At 36.5% G+C, this 12,338-nt stretch overlaps 1 long non-coding RNA gene across 1 annotated transcript; it reads left to right on the plus strand.

The window, feature by feature from the left end:
• The first annotated feature begins 2,605 nt into the window (after positions 1-2,605).
• LOC139495643 (uncharacterized) lies at positions 2,606-11,034 on the plus strand. Its single transcript, XR_011657422.1, has 3 exons — positions 2,606-3,557; positions 3,931-4,042; positions 9,715-11,034. It is a non-coding gene; the product is annotated as an uncharacterized lncRNA (long non-coding RNA).
• Positions 11,035-12,338: the final 1,304 nt, after the last annotated feature.

A 12,338-nucleotide genomic window follows, 5' to 3' on the forward strand; every position in this document is an offset into this window, starting at 1 on the left:
TTTCAATCTGTCTAATATTAAGCAGACATTTAGTCAATAGGTAGATACAAACGTGACTAAAAGGAATTTGGGTACACTTCATGTCTTTCATGTTTATGGAGCGCCCAAAGTGCCAGTTGGATATTCAAAATATACAGTGAAAACCTACCTGAGACCGCTTAAATGAGTGTGAGACCCCCTTGGTCTTTCAATGTACGTAAAATTTATTTAAATCATAGACTCTGTATATGTTAATATTGTATTAGAAGGATTTCCCAGAATATTGTCATATTCGATATCTATGGAGGGCTTATATTGTCACTTTTCACTTAAAAATTATCAAAAGTTTAGGACAAAGGGCACAGGGCAATGGTGATAGCTCCCTGATCTTTCAATCTGTCTAATATTAAGCAGACATTTAGTCAATAGGTAGATACAAACGTGACTAAAAGGAATTTGGGTACACTTCATGTCTTTCATGTTTATGGAGCGCCCAAAGTGCCAGTTGGATATTCAAAATATACAGCGAAAACCTACCTGAGACCGCTTAAATGAGTGTGAGACCCCCTTGGTCTTTCAATGTACGTAAAATTTATTTGAATCATAGACTCTGTATATGTAAATGTTGTATTAGAAGGATTTCCCGGAATATTGTCATATTCAATATCTATGTAGGGCTTATATTGTCACTTTTCACTTAAAAATTATCAAAATTTTAGGACAAAGGGCACAGGGCAATGGTGATAGCTCCCTGGTCTTTCAATCTGTCGAATATTAAGCAGACATTTAGTTAATAGGTAGATACAAACGTGACTAAAAGGAATTTGGGTACACTTCCTGTTTTTCATGTTTACGGAGCGCCCAAAGTGCCAGTTGGATATTCAAAATATACAGTGAAAACCTACCTGAGACCGCTTAAATGAGTGTGAGACCCCCCTGGTCTTTCAATGTACGTACAATTTAATTAAATCATAGACTCTGTATATATAAAGGTTGTATTAGAAGGATTTTCCAGAATATTGTCATATTCGATATCTATGGAGGGCTTATATTGTCACTTTTCACTTAAAAATTATCAAAATTTTAGGACAAAAGGCACAGGGCAATGGTGATAGCCCCCTGATCTTTCTATCTGCCTAATATTAAGCAAATATTAAGTTAATAGGTAGACAAACATTATTACCTTATGTTGGAAGGGGCAACTTTCCCCACTTGAGGTTGTGAGATCGAGATTAAGCAAGCAGGTGACCACAGTCTTGTCAAAGAGAGAGACCCAATTGAGCTCTGCAAATTATGAGCTATTGGATGAAAAAACCAATCGCACCGGGTATGATTACCACGAATTTTATAGTTTTTTTATATGGACGATAGGATAGAAAGATCAAAAACCGGGTCTAAAAAACATTGAATTGGGGATAGCGGTTTTGGGTGACCTAAATTGATTTTAATTTGGATTGTTAGGATAAAGACATGGATCCAACAGCTAAAATTAGCTCGAACTAGTTGTTGAAAACGTCAAAGCCCTGAGAGGTATTATCAAAATGAAGCACCTCCGATAGTACTTCCAGATAAGGAAAGATCAGTTGATTAAGTTGATCTGAACGAAGACCAACATTATTTGAGCGTTGTCCCAACCCTATACGAGGAAGGATATTATCACCCAGGTCAAACAGCATGGGTTGAGAGGGGTTAAAAGGATGTCGAAAGATCGACTACTGGAGATGTTACAGGAAAAGATCAGAGAAGATAGGAAAGCCATTGGGGATAAAATTGAGGTACATCCACTGAAGAAAGTCTTTAAAGATGTATTTACTAACTGAAAGATGATCCCCATTATTGACATAGAGGTGCAGACCTTCCTTGAGGTCTCTTGAATCTCAAGGATGGAAATTATAGACGATTGGGCATTGAAAGAATAGAAAGTCAATATGATGCTGCACTGTGAAGATTAACCAAACAGGTAAGATGGATGATGAGAACGTGGGATTCTTATACTAGGGAAACTCAATTTTCACTTCAACCACGTGCACTGACTTGCTTAAAACACTTGAGGAGATGGATGAAAAGATCGGAGAAAAGAGAGTGTACCTCTGAAAAAAGTGGCTGGACATTGAAGGCAATTGTTAAATTTCAAGTCAATTTAAACAAACACCGACCGATGGGACCAGGGTTTCCCCTGGGTCAATTATTTTTTTCGCCACCTCTTTCGCCAAAACAATATATTTTTCGCCACTTTATTATTTTTTTCGCCAAGTAACATAAATACATTTTTCGTTTAAAATTTACCTTTTTTTCTACCCTCCCCCTTTCCCTCCTTCCCTTAAATAAGATGATTTCGCCCTTTTGTACTAAGAAGTGGTTTTTACAACAAAACAAAAGCTTTTATCACATGAAATTAATCCCTTATTTTATGTGAAGTCATTACGTTGAAGGATTACTCTCATTCGAGGGTTTGTTCCCAACCTTTTGGATGTACTTCTTCATAACGACAGTTTTCTTTTCTTGACCATCATAAATGAAAAAGTTGATACGTAAAACTATGCTTGAAACCGTGACGTCTGTCACTCAAACGACGTTAAAGTAGTCTCCCTAATAAATTACTTATATTAAGTAAATGGATTGTCACCGGATATATTTATCCATTTTGGTTCATTATTATGCATTTCATATTAATTGTGTTTTCCGTGTTATATGTTTTCCATTCATATCATATTCATATTTCATATCATCATGTTTCTTGACGATTGACGACAATAGTTTTGCGCTGCATATTTTGAAATAGACTATAGCTTTATACGCTATGCTTTGCTTTACGTACTCAATATTTAAATTAGTACAATAGAAAGTTAAAGCGATTCTTATTATTTAAATGATATATATTTATATTTAAATAGCATGAGTTTTGCATGAGCTCAAAGCGCGGCAATACTAACCATATATATATTAATACAATTTCACTTTTAAAGTTAGTCACTGGTCATTATTACAATCGGGGAGGCGGCAGACTAATGTCTACGCTGCAGGTACTTGTAAATTTATTTATTCTTTTAGCAATGTTTAAAATGTTTCAATTAAAGTAAAGTTATTTTAGTATTTCATATATAGAATTCAGTATGGCTTGAAAGCCGCATTTTGGTATATAAGTTAAGGTCAGAATAAAGCTCCGTTGCATGCAAATATTTCAGTATAGATATTGTTCATATTTATTGGAACATAATTGTAAACTTGGGTTACAATTTGTATACTTGCAGATTATATAATAAAGTATTTATATATTGGACGACTCATTAAATGCAGAAATGGCCCACATGCATTACAACGACAAGTTTATGGGTTTATGGTGATTTATCCCTCATCCCAAGTCGATTTTATATGGTGTTCCATTCTTCCTGCGACATTTTGGAGGTTCCACCGAGATCGTCCAACGTTTATTGTTATACAGTCAAATTCGAGAAAATGGTTCCGGAACAATTAGTACCGCTACTTCATGGTGAGACAACAACCACTTGTCAACTTTGATGTCAGCAACTGCTTTATATATTGTGAATTTACGACTGTGAAACCCTGTTGTTTGAAAGGTATATTTGAAATTCATATTTCTTATAGTGCGCATATCTACCGGGAAGCTCATACTACATCATGTAAATATGTTTGATGTTATTTATTATTAGTGAAAGTCAATTTACAAATTTCAACTGAAACATGCACGGTCAGCATACCTGTGAAGGTGAATGTGTATTGCTTTATCACGTGACAACCTAGACATAGAAGGAATTTAATCGATCAACGTTCCGCACGGATGGAGATTTTTACAACTGTTGCCGGTGAACTGTAGTAGTATTTATTTGACATTCATTTATGAAAACAAACTGTTATAAATATTTATTGATTTAAAAATTCATTGTGTTTTATTGTTTGAATATATTTTATCATCTTTACTGTATTTTACAGATTTGATTATTGTTTGTGCATGAATAGAAGCACGCACCTGATTTAACAAGTTACGCACTAATAGTTACAGCAGCGACGTAAGAAAGCGACTTGCATTGACACAGACATATGAGTAAGTTCATCATCATTACATCATTTTCATTTCATTCATGTGTATTGTCCTTGTTTTGTTTTGTTTATTTTGTGTTGTTTTTGTCGTTGGTTAAAGTTCAAGTGATGGCTGACGCGGAGTCAAAACAAGGTTTAAAAACTGAACCTAAGATTTCAGAAGAACACGTTCAGAAAATGATTGAGTTTTTGAATCATAATACAAGCTTTAGAGTTGTAACATCAGATGAGTTTGATAAATTAAGTAGTGAGAAGCATGTATCTTTTGGACATAGTACTCCTATAAGGGGAACTACTGCTCATACTAAGCCTCCTTTGGCACCTGTTAGGTCTTCGTCTATAGCAAGAGTGGCAACTTATGCTGCAGGTTTTGGTAATAATACTACCGTTTCTTGTTCAAACTCTTCATATGCAAAACCCAAGATACCTGTATTTTCTGGGGAAGAAAAAAGTGAAGTGTCTTTTGACGTATGGAAGTTCGAAGTTAAATGTATAATACGGGAAGGTAATTATACAGATACTATATTATTGCAGTGTATAAGAGGGTCCCTAAAAGGTAAAGCTAGGGGTTTATTGTTATCACTCCCAGATGGGGCTACACCCACACAGATTATTGAAAAATTAGATGGGATATATGGAAATGTGTTCAGTAGTGAAGCATTGCTTCAAAAGTTTTACATGGAAACTCAGAAACAAGGTCAGTCTGTTGCTGATTATGGTATGAGACTTGAAGATATTGCCCAAAAAGCTGTTGAAAAAGGTCAAATTAGCTCACAGGCTAAAAACGACATGCTTAGATCAAAGCTGTGGTCAGGTCTCAGAGATCCCCTTTTGAAAAATGCTAGTCGTTATAAATACGATACTGTTGAAAAATTTGATCAGTTATTAAAAGAGATCCGATCTATTGAATTGGACTTATCAAATTATGCCTCAGGTTCTGACAATAAGATTCAACATCAACCTGCGGTTGTTGAACAGTCAGGTATGCAAGAGATGATTAAGTCCATGAAGCTCTTGAATACTAGAATGGAATCATTTGAGGGAGAGTTAAAGAAATTAAAAGAAAGTAAACCTGATGATCATACAAGTTCGTCAAATAGTCAGTTTCGTGGCCAAGGTCGCGGGAACTATCGAGGGTCTGATAGAAGGGGTAGATTTAATAATAACCGGGGCTGGCGTGGCCGTGGTTATACAGGAAACCAACAAAACCAGAATTATAATTCTCAGACGAGGGGTTTAAACGGGTAAAGGTCTCGGTTGAGGGACAAACCAGAGACTTATATAGGCCTGAGAATGTGCCTAGTCCCAAACTTGTTGATACTTGTACGCAGAGCATTCTTGCTCAACGTATGATTGGTTTAGCAAATGAATCTTTTATTTACATTAATAATACAAAGTGTAAGGCTTTGATTGATACAGGGTCCATGATATCAACAATATCTGAAGGTATGTTGAATGAGTTAACACCTCCACCTGAATTGAAAAGTTTAGATGACTTTAGCTTATCAATTAGTGTGGCAGGAGGTACCACTTTACCGTATTTAGGTTACATAGAAGCTAGTATAAAGGTTGATTTTGTAGAGCAAGATTTTATGATACCATTGTTGGTTGTCTCTCTTACTGATTATAACAAAAATGTACCTGTTATTATTGGTACAAATGTTATCAGATTGTTAGATTCATGTTCTATGGTTGGTAGACAGCAAACTAACATAGACAAGATCCCAAGAGAGTGGGATATTGCTTTTAATTCTATCAAAGATGAAGCAATAGGTCAAGTTTACTCTACGAATAAAAATCCCATCAAGATCAAACCTTTATCTGTCTTAAATGTATCTGGTTTAGCAAGGTCTAAGACACCAGAAGCATGTACAGTAGTGACTGAGAGTCTGTCAGATGACTTGTCAGATGTGTCAGTATGTCCACGGGTAGTAAACGTTAAGGGGTCAACTTGTCGGGTCCCAGTTAGAATATTTAACATGACGGCCAAAGCTATGGTCATAAAACCTAAAACACACTTGTGTTCTCTGAACGAGGTTAAGGTTGTCCGTCATGTAGATGTGCACAGTGCTGAAAGCGCTGTTGATGAAGACAAAGGGAGTTTGTCTGATCAGGAGTTATCATCCCTAGGAATTAACTTAGAGAGTTTCGATGTTCCTGAGGATACTAAACTCAGATTGAAAGGTTTAATTAGCAGGTATAGGTCTATTTTCTCCCAAGGACCCACTGACATTGGGCTCACAGATCTGATGGAGCACGAGATCCAGTTATCAGATGACAAACCCTTTAGACAACCTTACAGGCGTATTCCTCCAGCATTGTTCGATGAGGTAAGAGAACATGTACGTGAAATGCTGGAGGCGGGCTGTATAAGGGAGTCTAACAGTCCTTACGCCAGTAACGCGGTTCTCGTGCGTAAGAAGGACAGTTCTTTGCGCTTCTGTTTAGATTTTAGATCTTTAAACAAGAAGACAATTCGGGACAGTTATTCTTTGCCTCGCATTGACGAGACAATTGATTGTCTAGCTGGGGCTAAATACTTTACGCGACTGGACCTTCGATCGGCATATTGGCAAATGGGCATTAAAGAGTCAGACAAGCATAAGACCGCGTTTTCGTTAGGTCCATTGGGGTTCTATGAATTTAATAGGCTCCCCTTTGGTCTGACAAACGCAGGGGCATCGTTTCAAAGATTGATGGAAAGATGCATGGGAGAAGCTCATTTACGTGAATGCTTAGTATTTTTAGACGATATTGTGGTATTTTCACGTAACATAGATGACCATTTTGCTAGGCTTGAGTCTGTTTTTAGTCGTCTTAAACACCACGGCTTAAAACTCAAAGGTAGCAAGTGTGAATTTTTTAAGAAGGAGATTAAATATCTTGGTGTTATAGTGTCCGCCGACGGTATCAAAACCGACCCAGAGAAAGTTATAGCAGTCCAAAATTGGCCAGCTATAAAGAGCATTAAGGACCTTCGTAGGTTTATAGGTTTCACTTCCTATTACAGGAAATTCATTAGAGACTACGCTAAGATTGCAAAGCCTCTTAATGACATATTTCTTGGACACCCTACGAACAAGAAGAACCTTGGGTCTAAACGAAAGAAGTCTAGTAAGCCTAGTCCTTGGAAATGGGGTCCCGAGGAACAGAATGCTGTTGATCTTATTATTGAAAAGTTGACAAACCCACCAGTTCTTGCATATGCAGATTTTTCATTACCTTTCATTGTAAACGTTGATGCAAGTGGTACCGGTTTAGGTGCCGTCTTGTATCAAGAACAGGAGGGTAAAGAACGGGTGATAGCTTACGCTAGTCGTAGCTTACGTGGCCCAGAGAAGTTATATCCAGCCCATAAAAGAGAATTTTTGGCGCTTAAATGGGCTGTAACTGACAAGTTTCATGATTATCTCTTTGGTAGCAAATTTACCGTTAGAACGGATAATAATCCACTTACGTACGTTCTCGGTAAAGCTAAATTAGATGCTACCGGCCATAGATGGGTTGCTTCATTGTCAAACTATGATTTCAGCATTGTGTATAGAACAGGCAAGTCAAATATTGACGCTGACGCTCTTTCTAGACTTCCGTCCGATTGTAAAGAAGTTTTTAGTGACGTAGTTCAGGCTATTTGTAAATCTATAGTATTAACTCCAGATACAAACCCTGCTATTGAAACTGTATGTTTGTCACATGATATTCAGTTTATAGACAGCGATAGCGAGATTTTAGCCGATACATCCAAATTCGCTGATATAGATTGGACGTATGAGCAGAGACAAGATTCATGCTTAAGTAGAGTTATTGATTTAGTTACAACCGGTCATAGACTCACTAAGCGTCAGATGTCTCATGAGACGGATCTTGTCCGAAGATTATTGAGAGAATGGGATAAACTTTGTCTGAAAGATAAGGTTTTATATAGGAAAAGCTACATTAATCATGAAGCTGTGTTTCAACTAGTATTACCTTCTATTTACCATGAACTAGTACTGACTGCTCTGCACGACGATGTAGGTCACCAGGGGCGCGATCGTACTTTATCACTTGTGAAATCAAGATATTTTTGGCCGGGTATTGATAGAGACGTAGAGAGAAAAGTTTCGAACTGTCAGAACTGCATACTCAGAAAGTCGAAGTGCAGGAATTCTGCATCATTGGTAAATATATGTTCTTCCTACCCTTTGGAGCTCATTTGTATAGATTTTCTAACTCTTGAGCAGTCAAAGGGAGGATATGAGAATATTTTGGTCATTACGGATCATTTTACGAGGTACGCTCAAGCTATACCTACGAAAAATCAGTCCGCTAAAACTACAGCTAAAGCATTATGGGAAAATTTTATTCAGCACTATTCTTTTCCATCTCGATTTCACAGTGATCAGGGACGAAATTTTGAGGGTAAGGTTATCCAGGAACTGTGTAGATTAGCAGGCATAAAAAAATCTCGCACTACTCCGTATCACCCGCAAGGGAATGGTCAGTGCGAGCGTTTTAACCAGACTTTATTAAACATGTTGGGTACTCTTGATGATGAAAAGAAATCCAATTGGAAAGTGTATGTTGCGCCGTTAGTACATGCCTATAATGCAACAAAACACGATACAACTGGATACAGCCCACATTATCTGATGTTTGGTTGGCACCCGCGGCTTGCCATTGATGCTTTTATAGGTAATCCAAACCAGTCTGTTACAAAAGATCACTCTGCATACGTGAGTGATTTGAAAAAACGACTGCAGTTTGCCTATAGAACAGCTGAAAAATCAGCCGAAAGGACTGGGAGACGTCATAAAACGCGATATGATTTGAAAGTCAGACAGTCAGTACTGGAGCCTGGTGATAGAGTTCTACTTAAAAATGTGGCGTTTAGAGGGAAACATAAATTAGAAAATAAGTGGGGTAAACAACCTTATGTTATAGTTTCAAAACCTGACTCTGATATTCCGGTTTATATCATCAGACAGGAACACGGTCGGGGCCGTAAAACAGTACATAGGAATATGTTACTTCCCATTACTTCCATTCCCATTTTAAACCCTCAGTGTAGTGAGAACTCCCAAGATAAGAGAAATGTAGTTTCAAAGAAGAAAGATTGTCCGTCTGTATTAGTAGACAAAGTTTTAGACTCTGATAAAACAGTGGACGAAATCACTACGGACGACCAAGTTGTTTCAATTACTTCATCTGATATTTCTGAATCTGATTCAGAAGAAGAGTTTTTAGTGCACGATTGCCCGAGGCGTCGAGTAGATATAGTACTGCCTCTGAACCCTTTAGCGGATGAATTTCATCCGGGCATTTTGAATCTAGATGAAGTAAGTCAGCGATCTAGTAGTCCTGACAGTAGTATTGAACAATCTGATGGTCAGAGGTCAAGTATTTTAGATGTATCTGAGTTTAGCAACCCAGTTCCCGTCAGTAGTGAATCAGAAACCAGTCCTGATAATCAAACGTCAAGCGCCTCTGATAATCATGCGCCGAGCGCTTTAGATTATGTCCAACCAGAGTCTGAAATTCAAGTGCGGCGGTCGAGTAGACAAGTGAAACCGCCAGTCCGTTTTCAAGATTATGTTAGATACTAGTATTTTAATGTTTTAACCTTTGAATATTTTTTTATTGATATTTGGAATTTAGTTTTATTTCTATTTAGTTTCATTTTTGTTTGTTTCACAGAAATGAATCAGCATACATATATTTACACGTCTAGTAGAGGAAAAGTTCTAGAAGGCAAAGTTCGTTGTAAAACGTTAGTACGTGTAGTGCCTGGAGGAAAATTGGAAACTTTGTGCAAATATGCATATGAGGATCTTAAAGATATAGACGGTCTGAAAATCGTGTATTTCATAGCTGGAATACCGGATATTTGTTCTTTAGAAAGGAATCGTAGATCAAATTATGAGGAATCATTTCTTAAAAGAACTGACAATAGTTGTTTTGAACATGCATTGAGACTAAAGAATACTATAGTAAATACAGAAACTAAATTGAAAAGTATAAATTGTAAGGTAGTTTTTGCTACTATTACAACTATGAGTTTCTGTCTTTGGAATTTACATAGATTGTCTATTGGAAAAACAAGTCATTTAAAGTATGAGAATGCATACGATAGGATGCAGCTAGAACTTAACTCCATTATACAGGATGTAAATAATTTTATTACAGAATTTAATCATACAAATCATGTTATCACTCCATTTTTTCATTCTCCTGTACATAAATGTAAGAGTGGAAAATTTAGATATTTGTATAACAGATTAGTGGATGGGGTACATCCTACATTTGATTTGGCAAGAATTTGGATTGATCGTTTGTCAACGGCAATTCAAAGCAATGAGGAAAGATTTTTTTAATTTTATTTAACTTTTTGATATTTTTTTGTTCTGTTATTTGTTTGTGAATCCTATTGGTTGTCTTGAATTTTGGTCATTGCTATATGGTATAGAGGCGTTTGCCGCATACCTATCTAGAATGCCCAAATTTCAAAAGTGTCATATTGTTGTATAAGGTTTGATATATTGGTTTCGATATAGTTTCGAGACGAAACTTTTTGTAGGAGGGGGTGTATGTCACCGGATATATTTATCCATTTTGGTTCATTATTATGCATTTCATATTAATTGTGTTTTCCGTGTTATATGTTTTCCATTCATATCATATTCATATTTCATATCATCATGTTTCTTGACGATTGACGACAATAGTTTTGCGCTGCATATTTTGAAATAGACTATAGCTTTATACGCTATGCTTTGCTTTACGTACTCAATATTTAAATTAGTACAATAGAAAGTTAAAGCGATTCTTATTATTTAAATGATATATATTTATATTTAAATAGCATGAGTTTTGCATGAGCTCAAAGCGCGGCAATACTAACCATATATATATTAATACAATTTCACTTTTAAAGTTAGTCACTGGTCATTATTACAATCGGGGAGGCGGCAGACTAATGTCTACGCTGCAGGTACTTGTAAATTTATTTATTCTTTTAACAATGTTTAAAATGTTTCAATTAAAGTAAAGTTATTTTAGTATTTCATATATAGAATTCAGTATGGCTTGAAAGCCGCATTTTGGTATATAAGTTAAGGTCAGAATAAAGCTCCGTTGCATGCAAATATTTCAGTATAGATATTGTTCATATTTATTGGAACATAATTGTAAACTTGGGTTACAATTTGTATACTTGCAGATTATATAATAAAGTATTTATATATTGGACGACTCATTAAATGCAGAAATGGCCCACATGCATTACAACGACAAGTTTATGGGTTTATGGTGATTTATCCCTCATCCCAAGTCGATTTTATATGGTGTTCCATTCTTCCTGCGACAGGATAATTAAAGTTTTAAATCGGAGATTTTTCTTGGTTTTGAACAATTTTCGTCACAACAACAGCTTTCTTTTCTAAACTATCTTTAAAAGGAGAGAAGACGTCAAACGTTTGCTTCAACCACGTGCGTCACAAAGTGGTAAATAAATTCTGTATGTGACATTTAGTGGAAGCCATTTAACCATATTATTTTGTCAAACAATTCAATCAACACCTTTATTAATTAGTCCTTTGTTGTCGATAGCTATAAAATGAAATCAGCTGATTATTGATTTTTTGTCCAAATCTTAATGAGGTCAAGGTAAATTCCGAGTATTGTCTGATCCGGTAAAGTCCGAGAAACTCGAAAAAAAGTAAATAAACAAGATGGAGGAAAATAAACCGTTATATATATTTCTTTCGCCAAATTCTTTCGCAAATGATGAATTTTTATCGCCACAATTATTATTTTTTCGCACATTGCGAAAATGGCGACCGCCAGCGGAAACCCTGGATGGGACGGCGTGGATCAAAGCCAAGAAGGCTGTACTCAATGTGAACAATAACGACGAGAAGTGTTTCAATACTTTTGACCTTGCACCATAACGAGGTAGACCCAAAACAAACAGACAGGGTTACACAGAGCTCAATCTGGTTAGCCTTAAGGATGTTAATAAATTTGAGAAAGCCAATTCCATCCTGGCGGTTAATGTATTTAGAAAGATGATAGTGAATTATACCCGCTGCGCATTTCAAACGTTGGTGAACAACGGGAGAGAGAACTCAACTTACTGCTGATCGAAGGCTACAGGTGCTTGACCCACTTTTATAGCAAGGAAGTCCTGGACACTAACAAAGAGTGTTGCGTCATCCACAAGACAGTCAAGATCGAGCTGCCCAAAAAAGGGACATACCAGATGACCTTTGTCAACAACACCCACTCGATGAGAGTCCCTTTGGTGGTGTAAGCGGACTTTG

This window comes from Mytilus edulis, chromosome 11, assembly GCF_963676685.1.
Source record: "Mytilus edulis chromosome 11, xbMytEdul2.2, whole genome shotgun sequence".
NCBI lineage: Eukaryota > Metazoa > Mollusca > Bivalvia > Mytilida > Mytilidae > Mytilus > Mytilus edulis.